The sequence below is a fragment of the Alligator mississippiensis genome, chromosome 1 (assembly GCF_030867095.1).
Source record: "Alligator mississippiensis isolate rAllMis1 chromosome 1, rAllMis1, whole genome shotgun sequence".
NCBI lineage: Eukaryota > Metazoa > Chordata > Crocodylia > Alligatoridae > Alligator > Alligator mississippiensis.
The window spans coordinates 221,343,165-221,362,313 of NC_081824.1; positions in this window are offsets into that span (position 1 = coordinate 221,343,165).

Genomic DNA, 19,149 nt, shown 5'->3' on the forward strand with positions numbered 1-19,149 from the left:
GGTTCAGTCTGCAGCTCTCTATTATCAATTAGCTAAGCCTGATCCCCTTTCTGGATCTCAGTCTCTCTGGTCATGTGATCTCCCTTTGGCTTTGGCCCTTTCCTTGTCTCCAGCCAACAGTTCTATTTTACTCACCCAAGGGTCTTGAACTCGGAGCCTTTGGCTATGAACCACATGCCCCTGGAGGTCAGCAGTGAGTGGGGGAGGTGTCAAGCGGAGACTACCACAGGCACTGCTGCCAGTGTCGGCAGTGCCTTTTTGCAGGGGGTGCACTGCCATGCTCAGGGGGTGCACTTGCACCCCCTATGTGTCGCTAATGCCTTTGGCTCAAGCAGCCAGTGAATTACAAACTGTTAGCTTGTAAACATTATACAGAAGTTTATTAGCATCCTAAAACTAATATAATTCCATTGATCATTCAGGTTAGCTACTTAGCTATGTAAAGTCAAAGGAACAATATGAACAAAGGAAACAGAATTCTTTTTGCACATGCTATGATATAGGTAAGGTTTATGACATAAGCATTGTATGAAAATCAAAACATGTACACAGGCAACATGTTAATCCAAAAAAGAAGGAAATGACAAGGAAATTATATCAAGGATATGAAAGGCATCTACCATTTTCATTACAACATATGAAATCAAATCTATACAAAACAGAACAAAACTGAGAATTTTCAACTCATGTAATCTCAGTGTTAGTATACAGCTGTGAAAGCCAGAGAATGATTAGGAATATAGAGCCCTTCAAAAACAAAGGCGTATGAAAGATCCTGATATGTGACAAAAGTATGAGATGACACTAACCAGGGTCTTGTCTGCACCAGAATCAGACCCTCCAGTGCCACCTGGGCAACCCCAGACTTCGCTCCCTCCCCTCCTGCCCCCTTCTCATTCGGAAGACAGCACCAGAGCTGGGGGAGGAAGGGAGGGGAGGCTAGGGGAGAGCAGCTGCAGATTCATGTGCACTCTAATCTGCAGCTTGATCCCCCAGCAAGTATCTATTGGGTCCAGGGATCATTGTAACTAATGGTGCTTCTTGCAAAGCACGGTGAGTTACAGTGAGGAGCTGTACTTCTGTCTATGCCATTAGTTCCCAGAAGCTTGCCTAACCTAAGCAAGCGGCTTGATTTTGAAATCTGAGTAACAACTTGCAGAGTTCCAAGGGATTCAGTTTTGAGATCCTGGTGAGTGGGATTTCTTTCTTAACAGGCTTCCTGGTCTCACCCAAGAGGCTTTGTCTACAGGACGGAAAAAAACAACCCTTCTGGTATAATAATAAAATGTTGCTAAGAAGTAAAATAGCATTTCTTTTCATACACTTCATGGTTCAAACTAAGTTAAACCTCTTCATTTTTGTCCTGCTTTGTTGCTATGTGCCTTCTCTCATTTGAACAATTTAATAGAGGAAGAAATATTATAAAGACTGAACATAGACATAATGAATATTGAAAAAATGACAACAAAACAGAGGGTTAACAAATAAGGAAAACAAATTAACTGGCCTTGAAACAGCTTTTCTATTAAGGCAGTTTCTAACACCTTTTTTAGAAAGCTCCTAAATATATATCTCTTCAATTCCAGTTTGTCATACATTTTGTTATGAAAAGAACAAGATTAATAAAAGAACAGTCCTCCCTTATGTTAGTGACTACATAGATGAAAAGCTGTTACTGAAAAGTTCAGCAGAAAAAAAAAGAAGGAAAAGGAGTGAATAAAGGTTGGATTGGAGATGGATAATGCTGGTCATGTAGTATACTTATAAAGCCTCAAATTAGTAGCTTTGCAAAAACAGTCTTTAGATGTAATGTGCTCAGGTCTGTCTGTCTCAGGCTGCTCACTGTTGATGTACATTAACTCAACTGAATAAAAGCACCTAAAAGGAGCAACCAGGGGATTGTGTGGTATGCACATCAAAGGCAGGAGATGTAGTTTATAAATTCTGCAGAGGGTTTTTTTGTTTTTGTTTTTGTTTTTTATGCCCAGTCATACTGTGTAATTTCAAGGAGCTTTGTGTGGGTTTTTCCTCTTCCTTCTACTTATTTAGGAAGCACACCAACTTACCTTATTTTTATGCCACTGCTGGGGACAATCCTCTGATGAACAAGCTATGAATAATGTAATGACTAATAAATAGCCACAAACAAAACACGCTGAAAAAATCTGAGTAAAAGAAAGATGATCACTGGTCAATGGCTCATTACAGATGAAGAAGAAAGCATGAGGATTAGAAAGATTATTATCATATGTATGCAATTTCATTAAGGCCGCATTTATTCTGGTTTAACTCTGTATTTCAGAGAGGCAAACAGGAATCATTTTAAAAGGAAAGCACAGCATTAAGTTTGGGATAGCCTCACTGTTAGCAAGCTCATTATCACATCTCCATCTCTGGGAAACAAGTATTTATATATATTAATTATACCACATCTGGGTGGTTGTCAGGATTGATACTGCTCCAATGCAAGGCAAATTAGAGCAACTGGCCAAGAGATATCAAAACAGGCAACCTGTACATCTTTTTCACTTTCACAGGCTACAGCAGGCATATTGTGAGTTGGTTCTGTGAGCATGGTATCCCTTAGCAATAACTTGGAATGAAGCTGTTTAAATAGTGTACAATTATATTATTACTTGTAAATATGTCAAGGGACCAGGCACTTTGGTGTATGAGTGTTTTGGAATACTGTTATGCCCTTTCTATTATAAACTGAAGAAAAAGCTAATTAAAAAGATTTTCCCTCACTCAAAGAAATATTCAGGTATTTCTTAATTGGCACAATCATTCCTCAGAACAGTGTGCCTGACACAAGATGGTCAAAAGATTTAATAATTGGTTGAGTTTTGGAGCTGTTAATTTCCGCTCTCCTTGCTGATCATTTATTTTATGTTGTCAAACCAAAGTTTAGAAAGCAAAATAGGGGTATAGATGTGGAACTGACTAAACAGGAACTGTGCCTGGCAGTCAATGACATTCTGAGCAGACTTAGCCAATTAACAGGGAAGTTGCTGCCATGCCTGGATTGCTCTGTCTGAGACAAGTCCCATAATAACTAAGGCTTGAATATGGGACACCACATAAATTAAAGGGGAACAGACTGACTGGGTAAACTAACAAGGGTTTTGTTCAGATGGAAATTTCACTTCCACAAATCACATTTATTGGACTATGCAGATGCATTTAAATACATATAATGGGAAGCTTTATGGTAATATGACTACAAAAGGACCGTCATAGATTATATGCATGGATAGATATTTAAGGCATAGCACAGAAAGTGTGAGATTTGTGAAGGAATGTTAATTCATGTTTAGTGTTACTCACCTTTTGACAGTACCTTCTCTGAATAATGTGAGTCCCCATTATCATATATCTGTTAGAGCTGGAGTAATTTCCCACTTCACCCACATTCTTCACAACAGAGGTGATTCTCCTGGCCCTTTATCAACAGCCCTATGTCTTCTTACAGAAGTAGTCTCATTATTTCAACTATACACCATCTGTGTTGCACCTTCTGTAGGCTTTACACACAATTCCCCTTGATGTCAAAGTCTTAGCATTCTGATTAGTATTTTGCATCCACTTCGTGCAGATGAAAGCAACATTACAAAATGCAGAACAGCAGAAGATCATGGCCTTCATATCCAAAAGCACATACCTAGACAAAAAAAATAAAATTACACAACCCATCAGAACAAACTGAAGTCACTTCCCATTGATTGTAAAGAACAACTAACATACATACACACTGGGAGAATCTACATGTGCACATCTACTGTGCAGTAACCTAAATGCATGTTCACACTTGTGCACACCATGCACCCCCATGCACATCTGTTTCCACTTGTACCCATGTACCCTGGCTGGCTGTGGCAGGAGGGCAGCACCAGCTGTACACACATGCTGTGGCACATTTGCCTCTGCCTCGCAACTTCTGGGCCCCAGCCATGTCCTGTTGCTGAGTGCTCCTGAGCTCTGTCCAGGGCCAGCCACACAGAGGCAGTTGCGTTGGGAGCCCAGAGAGCCAGTACAGGAGGCACCATCATCACATCCTCCTTGTTTTCCCTGGTGAGGCCCATACCTGGCTGTGTGAGCATGCCTGAGCTAAGCACTTGGAGCCCCAACAGGATCAAGAAGGAGGTGCATGACTTTGTGGCCCTCTGGGGTGATATAGAGGTACAGAGGCAGTTTGAGTGGGGTGGGTACTCAACCACCCATGTTCTGAGGCCCTGTCAGATGCGATGTATAAGAGAGGCCACTCTTGGTCAGAGCGGTAGTGCCACATAAAGGTCAAGGGGGTGTGCTTTTAAGATGGGTGCCAAGTGCTGGCAGGTGCTTCTGGCCTCAGCATGGCTGCCAAGTGCTGGCAGCCATATGACCAGAAGCTGGAGCTCCTCGCAGTGGCCACAGGGGCACATGACAGCCTGCTCTGACTTGGGACTAAATCTAGTCCCAGGTTGACTGCATGTGTCTACCCCAGTCCTATTCCTGCTTACTGCGCAGTAACTTTAATGTACAATAAATGCACATGTAGATACACCCACTACCTTCCACCAGGCACCTCAAAACCTCATCTTGTTGTGCTCTTTGAAGGCTGACACACCTCAGTTCTAATGGACCCATAAAGGAAATGAGATCCAGAGTGCAGGAAGCCTCATGGTAACTATTCTGCTAGTGGCACTTTCTCTTTCTCACCAGAGTGGCTCTAGCTGTAGCTACTTTACTCAATCAGCCTGCACAGTATGACTTCAATAGTCACAGCTACCATAGAATTACCTAGAAAGACAGATCAAGCTACTTAGGTCTGTAGACTTCTGCTTTTAGTTGTCAAATACCTTATCACAAGCATAATGACCAGGGTCTGTGCCCTGGGTAGAGGTGATATGGCAGTGGATGCTTGTTCTCATTATGCTACTGTGCCCTATTAGACTGGAACTGCAGCTGTGCTTCTGTGTGGGCAGGGCCATGATAAGAGCACAAGCAGTGACTCTTGACTGCTTATGTTAAGGCTGATTTTCCTCAAACAGTTTCTGAGGGAACTAGAACCTAATGGCTGGATTCTTCTCCCTCCTGGCTAATGTAGGTCACTGAGTATGTTTTGAGTCCATTGTTGGTAGAATGAATCAACGTCTTCCTATTAGCATGGTGTCCACTGTCCTTAAAGAGAACAATGCACAGCTATTAGCAAGCCATGGTTGATGGCTATTGCCAAATACTAGTCTCTGTCATATCTGTCAATTTTGGGAACAGGAATTGAAGCTGTGTCAGGTTATTTTGGGGTTCTTTGATCACCTGGATCCAGATTCACTGTGGCCTAACCCTGAGTTTGGGGCAGAAACTGGATTAGTTACACTGATTGATGACTGGAGATATAAAGGAGAGATAGCAATGACTGGGAATGTAAAGGGACAGTGCTTAGTTTACTAGATCTGTTTGCTACTGCAGGCTGCAAGGTTTTGGAGGCTATTAAAAGTTGACAGGATTACTTTTGAGTGGATATCCCCTTTAGGGAGATCCCAACAGGCAGTTTTAAGATACCCATTTTCTTTTTGCGAGGTTTCCAAAGGTCCGTGTTGTCCTTTTTTACCTGATCAGCACATCTTTGAAGTACATGTATCTTAGATATATTAGTGCAAATCCATGACGTGCATTACATTCAAGGGTCTAGTAACATTAATTTCAGATCTAACTGGTGCAAAGGAACAAACAATCTCATACCTTTAAGTTGTCACCAAACTTGTGAGGATGAGGTAGCTGGACCTTAATCCAGATAAATCTGAAGTGATGTTGGCTGGCAGCATCTAGAAGAATCAGAAAGAATGCATCCCATTCAGGGCATGCACCTGAAGTTCATTATTCAAGTTCCCAAGATGGGTTTTTTCATAAGATCTAGGGCTGCTTCTAGACAACTAGTAATAGAAGCTAACACAGGATATCTTCATTTATCTCTGGCTGTTTGCCCATTTTTTTCCCTTGTTTGTATCATGCTATTGCCACTTGAATCTTTGTTGTTTTGACTTATGGTTGCTGCAATGCTGTTTACATGGTGCTGCAAAGCAAGAAAACTCAGAGGGCCTGAGTTTGCAGCAGTCACACCTTAAGGCCAAAAACCTTCTCTGACTGTCCCTCACCTGCGTGGCTGTGATTTACCACTAGAGAGCTAGCAAGCAGGGACCTGGCAAGGAGCTACAGCTGTGAGTTACCACTATAGAGCTGGAGAGCTAGGGCAGGCTTCTATCCTTGCTTTAAGGGGGAAGGGAGAGGAGGGCAGGAGTGAGAGAGGGAATGGGAGGGAGGCAGAAACATGAAGCTGGGAGGTGGAGAGTTAATGGAATGCAGGTAGGTAATGAAATGGTAAGTGGAAGGGAAATGGAGGTTGGGGAAGGATGGTGAAATGAAGGAAGTCAGCCACTGAAGGATACAATAAAAAGATAGTTTCATAGTTGGTAGGGTCAGAAGGGACCTGAGCAGATCATCAAGTCTGACCCGCTGCCATGGGCAGAAAAGAGTGCTGGGGTCAAACGACCCTGGCAAGGTGATTATCCAGCCTCGTTTGGAACGCCACTTCCCTTGGAAGTTGGTTCCAGATCCTGGCCACCCTGAAATGTGAAGTAGTGCTTCCTGATATCTAGCCTGAACCTATTCTCAATCAACTTGTGGCCATTATTCCTAGTTACCCTGGGTAGTGCTCAGGGGAACAGGGACTCTCCCATTCCCCACTGGTCCCCCCTGGTAAGTTTATAGACCGCCACCAAATCCCTTCTCAGATGTAAAAAAAGAATTAAAAAAATAAAGAGGAAGTAAATTAAAGAAAATCTCATGTTTTAATAAATTGGGATTTGGGATTGGGATGTGAGGGGTGCCGGTTGTGCTTCCCAGGTTGGCTGCGAAGTGGAAGCAGTGAGGGAAGGCATTTCTGGGGCTGTTACTGCTGCTGTCCCAGGAAGAAAGCTCCAGCTTAAGGGGCCCAATCTGGCCCCCTATCTTGTTCCCCCCTCCCTAGACCCCACTACTGGGCCCATCCATGCACAGCCACCTGACTAGCTGGCGCATGCTCTGCAGGCTGTTTGCATGGGATTGCAACCCTGGGTGTGGGAAGATAACACCCTTGGGGGTAGGAGGGAGATTTAGCTTGGTGTCAGAACTGCCCCTTGGACAGTAGAGTCCAGGGGATGGAAAGTTTGTCCACACAGAACAGGAGGTTGTAGGAGAGGACACTGCATCCTGGGATGCTGAAGGACTGCAACTTGGGTGGCTCACTTGTGGGGAGTGACTACATATTAATGTAACACAAGCTGGGAAACACAGATCAGAGATAAACTTGCCCTGAAGTGGCATAACTTTTAGTCACCTAAAGTGTGCTTAAAACTAATTTCAGATGTTAATGACAATCCAGGGGTTAAGAGCCACCTAAAATTAATGTGCAACAAGGCCCAGAATTAGCTAATTACTCCTACTACTTATTTAGCAAAAAGTATCAATACTCTGAGTCCCAAAGATTCCCATAAAATGTTCCTGGATACAATGCAAGGTGCTGCTTTTAAACTATGAAGCATTAAGTCATTTGGTACCTGGTTATTGAGTGACTGCTTCTCTTCCCATGCCATACTGCATTAGCTGAGGAGTCGAAGTATAGCTATACTGATGAAAATAAGAAACCATTGCCCTTTGGCCAGAAGACTTTCATGTCTGAAGTCTAATCGTGGTCAGGTTGGGCTGGGATTTGTTATCTTTTTCATCATTTTTCAAAACTTTTTTTCCCTTATTCAAATATTTAGGGAAGTTGAGGGTTCCTATGCTAAGTGGTGGATATTGAAGTATATGGCTAGGGCCATGGTTGTATAGAACTTCCTCAGGTAGTCTCTGAGAGAGCCTATATATCAGTATTTGTGTAACTATACATTTGACTTAAAATATTATATTGACGTCATTTAAAATGTGTTAATGGAGCAGATAGTAGAATCAGAGTATTGTTGTAGCCCGGATGGTCCAGGAAATGTATAAGAGGCAAGGATTTTTTTGTGATATCATTTATTGGACCAACTGTACAGTTGAGACAGTGGTTTGACAAGCTTTCAGGCACATATTGCCCTTTCTTGGATACTGGGGAAAAGCAGTTTCTGAGACCTGAGGCAGTGTGATGTGTACCCAAAAGTTTGCTAAACTCTGTTCTGAATATACAATAAAGGATATCATAGAAAAGCTCCTGCCTCTTAATAAAGCATGTCAATTTTGAGAGAACCTTTGCAAGGAATCATATGTATAATGAAAATAAAGAAGAAGATAAATGAATCACTTGCTGGAACAGGGGTGAGCAAAATATGAGGCCCGCCAACTGATTTTATCTGGCCCACAGGTGGGAAGCATGGGCATTGGCACTGTGCAACAGTGCTTGAGCTCCCACCTCTGCTGGCTGCGGGTCGTGGTTCTAGTTCCAGCCTTTGCTAGTTCCAGCCTTTGCTAGCACCACAGGGGACACTGGGCTGAAGGACCCCACCTGACCATTTGTCTGGGGGTCTGAGAAATAGAGTCTGGTCCTCCCAGGACCTGCAGAGGCCCGCAACCAGGTTCCATCCCCTGCCCCCCCAAGCTACAGCTGCAGCCAGCAGGTGCCAGCTCTGCGTGGCGGGGGCAGGATGAGGAGAAACAGGCAGGATTGGGCCAGGCCCAGGGCTACCACTAGGGTGCACATGTGTGTGCGTGGAGTCCTCAAGAGCTCACCAAAACTTGTTAAGCAGTCTTCCAGCCCAAATAATTGCCTACCCCTGCACTAGAACTATTTTTAACGGTTGGATAACATTTGTATCCTTGTTACATCCATTTGTCCAAGAAAGAAAATGTCATAAACATCATCCGTTTAGAAAAGTAGCCAAAACATGAATAAAATCAACCATTCATGGAACACGATGTTGGAGTTCGAAGGAGTGGAGGAAAGGGGGCAAAATGAATCAGAACATCCCCCCACTCCCTGCCTTGGCATGTTTAGTGCTCTCCAGGAAACAAGCTGTTTTTCTCTTTTCCTCTAAAGAAGCAGATGATACAGTGGAGGAAGTGTCAGGAATAACAAGCAATACTGCCAGATAAGTAGTAAACCCTATAGAATAAAATAATCCTTTATGAAGAACTCCTGCCAGACCTCTTGGAAATACTGTAAAATCCCTATTTATTTATTTTTTTCGACAGATCATAAGCTCCCTATCACTCAAAAACAGTCAGTATGGACAGGCTTTAATTTTCTCTGAGACTTCTGGAAAGATTTACCTTTCATTTAAGGCATCAACGTATCTCTTATGCACACTATATTTTTTTGCCTCATAAGTATTCACCTTAATATGAGTTCCCCTCCTCCCACAAAAGGATAACAGTGTATGTATGTGTGTATATATGTGTGTGTGTTTGTGTAATATATATTAGATACACACACACACAAACTCCTCTAGCTGTGCCTGCAAAAACCTATCTGAAGGAGTTTTTTAGTCCATTCATTGGGCAATGAAGTAAAGCTTAAATATGAAAAAGCTCCATAAACTTCATTGCAAACTTAATCCATTCAGCTCTACAAATCTCCAGTGAGTTTCAAGGCTTATGCAAGACTTGTCCATATCTGAACAGCAGAGATTAAGGTATAAAATCAATACATGTAATCATCATGTGCTACTGTTCTCCCCACCACCACCTTCGCATACAAAAGCTAGTAAGACCAAGAACGACTTGAGTGTTTCTCTGCAAGAAGCAACTAAACTCCCAAGACACAATCTGAGTGAGAGTCAGGTTAAATGTGTTAATATGTGGTAATATGTTCCCATATGATCCTGTCCGATTATCTGGAAGATTTAAAATAATAAAGAAACCAACATTGCTGTGGTTCACATGTACATGCACATTAAAGGAAAAACCACATCCAGGGCCTCTTGAAGCCATAGGAATCTTTCTGTTCTCTTTTAAGAGGCTTTGGATCATTCTCCTCCCACTCCACTGGGAGGTCAATGCCTCACAGAGATCCCAGCAACATTTACTTTCTATCTCAGGGATTCCAGTTTCTTTCCACATGAAAGTAAATCCATCATGAATAGCTCCTTCAGTTACTAGAGGCTGATTCTGGTCACTTCCTGCTGGGGAAAAGTAGAAGCTGCCTTTCTTTCTGTTACCATGCACTGTTCAACAGGTATTCCATGTACCAACATTTCAGGGGTGGCCCTACTGATCCTTGTGCAATGAATTGGGAACATGCTGTTTTCTAAAACCATTCTAAGTAAGAATTTCCATGTTTTCAGATAGGAAGCATGACTTCAGAGAAAAGCAGCACTATGTTAATATTAACCCCTACTGGAACACATGGGACTTTGGTGCCTAGCTTGCTTGGATTCTTTTGAAAATCCCACGAGGTCTGTCTGCATCTTTAGGGCTAGGGACAGAAATTATACATAAACCAGTATAAGTGATCAGAAACCAGTTCAAATCTGTAATGCAATACAAGTTCAGTGCACAACTTCTTTCAAGATGGTTGAACCCAGTTTAAAATAAACCTAGATGGATGCAATATCAAGCTTATCTGATTTACGTTAGATCTGTTTATTGAAATTCTGTCCCAGATCTCCTCCAGATTCAAGTTCTCTCTCCAGCTAAGCAGGGAGGCATGTTTTAGCACCCCCTGGCTTCTGGCCTGAGCCACTGCAGGCATGTTGCTGCATTTCTGGAATCAAAAGTGACTGTCTGTTCAGTTGCTTATTAGTTCAATCTACACAGATAAGACTAACCTGTGAAGATTGAATTGATTCAGCCTCAGGCTTTTTGACTGCCTGTTCTTAGCTTAGGAGTCTAGACACCTTTCATTTCCTGGCCTGAAGCAAGAAGGAGAGGAGGGCTGGAACTGACTGAACCACAAACCTTTGTTTGGTTTCTTTGATCATTATGATTGTGTCCTTACTGAGGGAGTTAGTGGAGTTACAATGCAGCCTTCGGGAAGCATCCCTTGGACTACACATTGTCTCCTTGTCTTTTCCATTTTCTTTACCTACTACCTCCTTTTCTGATGACTCTTACCCTCTCCCCTTATCCCTCCTCTTCTTTTGAAATATAGAGTTCTTGAACATGTCTTTTGCCTTGGCATTTAATTCTTTTCTCAGTTTTGCCACAGTCCAAAACCAACCCAGTGAGCAGATGATGGCTATCACCTGTATCTGATGTACCCTTTGGAAGGTGTCAGCTGTATTCAAAGACACATCTACAAAATGGAGCACATGTTCTTGACAAAACAGGCTGTACTTTTAATGAACAAATATTGGCAAATGTGGGGCCTAGTGCAAGCAAGTGGCTGGACAGTCAAGATATCTGGGTCTTATGTTTTTGCATCTTATTTGATACTATTGAACACAAAGTGAGAATCCACTTTCTAAAAGTGCTGCAAGAGACCTTGGCTTCTAGTTCCATTTTTAATTTTAATTGAATGTATTGGTGCACTTAAGTACTTATATTGTTTTTCACTATGACCATGCATGAAGTGTTGGTGAATTGTCCCCATGAGACACAACTGAAGTCAGCCAATGCAAGATCAGTCCAGTTGTATAGATGCAAGGACAGACTCTGAGCTGGTATAAACAAGTTTATACAGCTATGTTGATTTATGGGAATATTGAAGTGATGTTGTAGCCATGATGCTCCAGGATATAAGAAAGATGCAAAGATTTTGGTGGGTAATATCTTTTATTGGACCAACTGCAGAGTTAGGATAGACTATGTGGTTATATTTATTTATAGTTGATTAGAATTGCTTAGAACAATGGGGGCCAACCTTTTTGGTAGTCATGCCACAGATTAGCCCCATGCCCTCCATAAGTGCCACTCCCAATCCTTACCCTGCCCAATCAGCTGTTCTGCTCCCTGCCCCGCCTGTCCTCTCCCCAGTCTGCCATATGCCACACACAGAGGCTGTGTGTGCCACTTGTGGCATGTGTGCCATAGATTGGCCTCCCCTGGCACAGAATGTCTATATTTCTGTGATACTATTAATGTCCTTGGGCTAAATGCAGGGAAACCAATGAGGGAGTAAGTTGTCCAGCTCTTTTCTGACTTTGGCCCCTCATATTTAGCCTGATCATTTCAGCAGCCACTTCACCATCACCTATTACTGGAATGAAAAAAGACCCTCAAGCAAATTCTAGTAATTTTTACTGAGTCACTATAACTCTAGTCCAAGGAGTGCTGAGTCAGTGCTAATGCTGCAGCCTAATACCTCACTGTGATTATCATCACAGAGCTGCAGACCTGTGGTATCCATCCAGCATAAATCTTTAGGAAACATTAAAGCATAATATACAAGCTAGTTTATAGGCTTGTTATGCTGACCTTGAACAAAGCTTTCCAAGACAGCAATTCAATATGAAGATAGGTGCCAAGATTTTGTGTCTTTTATGGAGGAAAAAGAAACTGAAGAAGAGGCTGTTTAAGCTAGGAATTTACTATATTGCACCATAAAGAACTTGATGACAGCATGGAGCTTGTGCCATAGCTGCAATGAAATTCTGGGACAGTGTGACATTATACAAAGAGGATGAAAGTTAGCAGAGTAATGACCCCATTATGACCCTAGTGTAGTGCAGCAGCTAGAAGTTTCTAATGGCTTTCTTCTGACAGTCTAGTATCCTGCTAATTTTAGTGTTAGGTCTGGGTATATCACAGGGAGCAACCTGCATCATCACCTCATGTCTAGAGCCAGAAAACTACTGAACAAACACTGCTAAACATACCTAATAAGTATAAGTTTGCAAATCTGCAAGACAAAGAAAATTGGAGTCAAGATTATTTAAAAATATGTGATCTTACCTACTACTGTCCAAGTAATTGTGAACTGATCACTTCCACACCTTCCATTTTATGATCAATTCTTGTTTGATAAGTGTCAGGAGAAATGTGCATTGTTTCTTTAAATCTGGAGAAAAAGCCAGGTAGGAGAGGGTCAGGGAAAGCTGAAACAAAGAAGGAAGTTTTAGGGAGAATATGGTATCCTACTTCTAGCAAAGTTCTTGGTTCAGTATAGAAAAAAATGTTTCTTGAGTATTGCCATGTAACAGAATCACTCAATATAGCCATCAAGAGCTTACCTAGCCTTTTACCTGCTGCTGTTTCCATGCTAGCATTATTCCAATATTTAGATTGATACTGTCTTCACCTATCCCCTACACTCAGACAGGAATCTGAAGAGTAACAACGAAGGAAAAAAAATAGCACTTTGTGCAAAAGATTAATCTCTTTTACCACAATAGTTTTCCCATCCCAATTCAGAGCAAGTCATGTTGCATGTTAAGTTAAAAAATGCATTATTAAGGGAATAGGCAGACAAGGTTCTTTGGGTGAATTTGATATCTTTTATTGGACCAACTTAAATAGTTGGAAAAAGTTTTAATGTTATTTTAACACACACCAAAATACTTTCCAATTTGCTTCAAATTAAGGAAATAACATCTCAGCTGTTTGCATTGTTCATGGAATGGAAGTGGCAGCAGCATTCCACATGTTTAGCTGTACGGAAATTAAGGCTGGAATAAACCACAGGATTATTTTGACTGACCCCCTTTGGAATGGTGGCCATAAAACTTCACCTAGTTACCTCTCTGCACTCTGCATTCGGCTAATTTAGGCAGAGGTTCTTAATCCCTTGACTGCTTTATAATGAGGTAGAGGTTCAAAATCCATTTTTGTTCATTAGAAACTTAAACTAGAAATTTTACAGAAACTGTTCAGGCAAAGGTGGGCTCATTTACAATAGGAATGGACCAATTCAGCATAAAAAGAGGCCTGTTTCTTGGTGAGAATTGACTTATATGTGAATGAAGACTGCTACTGGATAGAAGCCATTTTAAAATCTTGCTTGTGATATAACAATTTTGTCAAAATTGTAGAAGACAAGTTACTGAAAAGCATTTGAAATCATACAAAATAAATTACACAGAGAACATTTCCATGTAATCTTACTTTGAAATGATTGGGAATTTTGCACAGTGCTAGGGAAACTTGCCTCCACTATTTCACCATTGGACAGTGCTTTGAAGTGCTCTTATTCCAAATGAAAGGAGCAGCAGAAGGGTACAAAAACAGAAAAGCAATTTCTTTTTAATTTACATTGAGAATATGTGACTCCTATGCAGTAAGCACGGTTTCTGATTTAGTATGGAAGGCTAGTTCACGCTCAGACTGAGTTGTCAAACAGTAGTCGTACCATATGCCATTCTTTTTACTAGAAATAATGACTTACAAGACCCTGTCACTTGAGCTGTGTAGAAGTTTTGTTTCCCAAAGGATTTCAAGATTTTGACATTTGGCTTCCTTCCAAATTGGAAGAAAGACCCCACATTTCAAAATTTCCTGTGAAAGAAAATTTATATATATCTGTTCATTTGAAATATTTTGCTCTAGCAAATTAGCTTTCTAGCAATTATAGCTTTTTGGGTTCAGTGAAAGGTTGAGTTGTGTATTACAATTTATATAGAATACATTTTTATTTTTGGCCTCACAGGTCTCGGGGACCTATAATCACTTTAACTATCTTATTCAATCTTTTTTCACCTTGTTGCATCTTTGTCTGTCCCTTCCAGATGAGTTTTTATGTGTTTTCATCATTGTTTTGGTCTAACTTGAGGTCTGATACCCTCCACCTAAGATTCCAAGATTTGCCTCATATGGATTCTCCCACTGGTAATTTATGTATCATATATACACATATAAATTATATAAATGTAATTGTATTGTATGCTATTACTTTATATTGTTAAAAAGTCAAAATAAAATATCTGATTACTAGAGTACACCATAATAAAATACATTGAAAACAAATTATTACAACATAAAGAATTGAAATATTTTAGAGTGAAAAATGTTGAAATGGAAAGTTTCAATATCATTGGAACTCCTTTGGTCCCCTTCCTTCTTTCAAAATGAAATTATGGTAAAACAGTTCAATGTTGCAAAAACTGCAATTTTGATGGAATTGTGTATTTCAAAAGAATGTGGTTCTATGAACATTTCTGTGAATTATTCTGCTTGTGACCATTATGAGCATATAAAGATAGCATCCAGGGTATTTGAAGGAACACTGAGGGTACAGACAAAGAGACTAGTTATGTGAAGTAACTCCTTCATTGAGGAGTAAGTTAATGTGGTTTAGCTAAGAGTGTGCTTACAGACACTGACCATGGAGTAGCTGATGCAGTTAAGCCCCTTCAACGTTTTACCTCTGGGTAATTAGTTTTTGTATACTCATGCCAAGAGAAACTGTTTTGTCAATGCTTCTAGCAATCCTGTAATGCATTCAGAGCCCACAGCTTTCCTCCCCTTGGACGGCATTGCATCACAAGCACTTCTCCTTTCCTTCTCTCCAACTCCATCTATGTGACATACAGCAAATATTGTCTTTGATCTATGTTGTGGGATATCTGCTGCGTAACAGCAATGATATTTTATGAAATTCTAGCATGATGGAGCATCCTTAAAGGGTAGAGGCAGAGGATCCATCCCTGCATAAAAGATCTCCCTCTAGGGAACATTTATTTGCTAAAATTCTTTCCTTTATTATTTCAGGTTTCTACAGGGTAAAGTTTATCCTGCCAAGAGGCTTGTTCCTTTGACAGCTATTCATTAATAAAGCACTCTGCTGCATTTCCATATACATTGCTGTTTGACTCAGGGAAAATAGATTCTCTTTATAGATTTATTCAATTTGGAGGTGTTATTTAAATTGGACTCCCATGTAACTCTCTCTCATTGGGAGGCTGGATGGCTCTGGGCAGGTGGCAATGACATTCTGTGCCTTTCAAGGTCAATGATTAAAACAACCTAAATCACTGGTGACCAAAAGTTACTATGTAAGGACTGTTTGATGGCCTATGCAAAATGAATTGATGCATTCGCTCCAGATGCTGTTTGACAGACTATCACTAAAACCAATCATCACTTTTGTTGAGCTATCTCAGGAACTAGGCCAGGAAATAAAGTTCCCCATTACCTATAAAAACAATCTTTTTTACAACAGGATTGAGGCAAACTAGCTGGTCACTGTGTGGAAAGCTTGTAGTTTCCACACAGAGTCAAAGTAACAAAATTTAGTGTGAAATTTAGTGTCAAAGTAACAGAATTGGAGCAGGGGGCACAGAGTAGGAATGAAATCCTCCTGTGTTTAAAGTCAAAGGTATGGCAGAGGCAGCAGCAGTATCATGGAATCATAGAAAATTAGAGTTGAAGGGACCTCAGGAAGTCATCTAGTCCAACCCCCTACTCAAAGCAGGATCATCCCCAACTATATGATCCCAGCCAAAGCGTTGTCTACCCAGGTCTTAAAAACCTCTAAGGATGGAGAGTTCACAACTGCTTTGGGTAGCCTGTTCCAGTGCTTAACTGTCCTCCTAGTGAGAAATTTTTTCCTAATATCTAAGCTGAACTTCCCTGCTGCAACTTGAGATCACTACTCCTTGTTCTGTCATCTACCACCATTGAGAACAGTCCAACTCCATTCTCAGTGGTGGCAGATGACAGAAAAGGAGCAATGGTCTCAAGTTGCAGCAGAGGAAATTTAGCTTAGATATTAGGAAAAACTTTCATACTAGGAGGGTAATAAAGCACTGGAACACACTTCCCAGAGCAGTCATGGAATCTCCATCATAGAGGTTTTTAAGACCTGGGTAGACAACACTTTGGCTGGGATCATATAGTTGGGCATGGCCCTGCTTTGAGCAGAGGGTTGCACTAGGGCTAGGGACAGACATTATACATAAACAGGTTTAAGTGATCAGAAACTGTAACAGAACAGATGTTCAGTGCACATAAATCAGTTTGAAAATGGCTGAAACCAGTTTGAGATAAACCTGGTTGAATGTAGTATCAGACTTAACTGATTTGGGCCAAACTGGTTTATGCAATGTCTGTTCCAGGCCCCTTGATGATTTAAGTTAAACCAGACTCTCTCAGCATCCTGGCATGCTCTCTGACTGGGCGGGGCTCTCTGCTCCCTCCCCTCTGCTCCCTGGCTGGAGCTTGGCAGAGACTGCAGGCATCTGTCTGGCTTCCCCTTGCTCCTCCCACTCCCCACTCCCTGATAAGCATGGCTTCTCCCTCCCCTCTGCCTCACACAGACACCTCTCAGCATTAGCTAGCATACCACATGCTGGCTATAGTCTGTGGGGTAGGAGACCGGACAAAGGCAGACTGCACTGTGGCTTAGGGCTGTTTGAAATTAATCAACAGGTAGCTGGTAATGTCCCTTTGTTCCTTCCTTGGAAAAGTTTTTTAAGAAACGCATGAACTAATGGAGAAAGGCTTTGTTTTCTGATGGGGTGATAAATGCTGATAACACAGCTGATAAATGCTCTATTATCAATAAGAGGCAGGGGGAAACACCTCCCTAATCAGAGCATCCTGCCTGGTCCTGGCCATGCCCCCCCTGAGCTCAGCACTGTACAAGGGAAGGGAGGGCTGCTCTAGTGCCCCCTGGCTTCACGTGCCTACATTTCCTCAGTCCAGAGAGAATGTCTGTGGTTACAAACCAGTTCAGCCTAGCCAGGTTAGACTAAACTGGAAAGGTTGAATCAATGCAGGCTTAGGCTTTTGGAATGTCTGTCCCTAGCCTAGATCACCTTCTGAGGTCCCTTTCAACCCTAGTTTTCTAAGATTCCATGATACTGCTTCTGCCTCTGCCATACCTTTGACTTTAAAACACAGGAGGATTTCATTCCCCATCTGTGCCCCCTGGCTCCAATTCTATTACTTCTATACTAAATACACTTAAAAATATTGGTCTGTATTCTGCACTTACAGCTCATCTTACCTCATCACACAAAATGTGGTTGTATATTATGCACAGTAGGGCTTAGTCTTACTGGATTTTTACAGTTTTAGAAGCAACAGTTTACCACATATATAGATTGGAGACTTGTTTAGCATTCCCAGGGAATGTGAGCAATTTTCATCTAGACCTCTATAAGGATTTTAGATTACAATCCTTGTTTAGGTTGGCAAGTCATACCTGCCAAAATACAGCAACACCATGCTGATTATTTGCCCTCACAGGCCAGCCTGTAAAATAGCAACTTGGTTACAGACAGAAAGAAGGCCTGCATCTCAATTCTATTTACTTTCCTAAAAGGAAAGTAAAGTTAAAAAAGAATATCTGGAGCCAAACCCATTTTTTTTTGTATATTAGGTATTTCATAGACTCAAGGTCCTGGTGCCTTCAAGGAACAGCCACACCAATTCAACTAAAATTCAGGTGTAGAACTATGGCAAGAGATGCTGGTTTTTGTTAAAAAAAAAAAAAAATCACACTGTCCACTCTCAGTTCCCTCTAATTACTGCTGTGAAGAACTAAGCATACTATAGTAACCTAGATTTATTCATAGTTAGTTTGCTTAGTTCTCAGTGGTATATCAGTAGAGGGATATTTGGTTTGCTTTTCCTTGTGATACTTGTAATGAACTGCCGCTGGGAAGAAATTAATGAGATTGTCAAAAGCTGCAATGAAATGGTCCTTCAACTTATATAAGCAACTGTACAACAATGCTAGTTAAGCTCTATTACAAATATATAAAAGGGCACCTAAAAATCTGCTCTCCTCAACTTTATATGATGGAAAAACTGAAAACGTTTGTACTGCAATGGGTAGCAAGTTAGGAAAAATAGAGTGAATGGCAAGATATTTCCCAAGGGAAGGAAGAGGAAAGGATTCAAGAAATAAGGCTTTTTCAAGTCTTGAAACAGCATAACAAAATTTAAGCATCCATTTTGTGTGTAGCAGCTGAACTGGGTGAAGAAAGCAGCCACTACCCTTTTTTTTTGCTCAAGATACTTTATATAAGTGTTGTTTGCCAAGAAAGAAAAGCACATAATACCTACAACTTTTCTTCTCTGCTTCAAATGCCTTGCAGGGTTCGGGTTAGTAAGTTCAAATTCATTTACAATGTATAGTACCCAGGAGAAGCCTAGAAATTCAGACCTACTGAAGGGTGAAAACACTTCTATCACTTCACTTGAGGGGAGCTTAACTGCAGGGGGGGGGGGGGGGGGGAATGCTCATATGTAACATTGATATTTAATGATGACAAAGATCTGTCTTTTTTCTTTTATTCAGTACCAGCTTGAAATACCTTTGTCAGAACTGCTTGT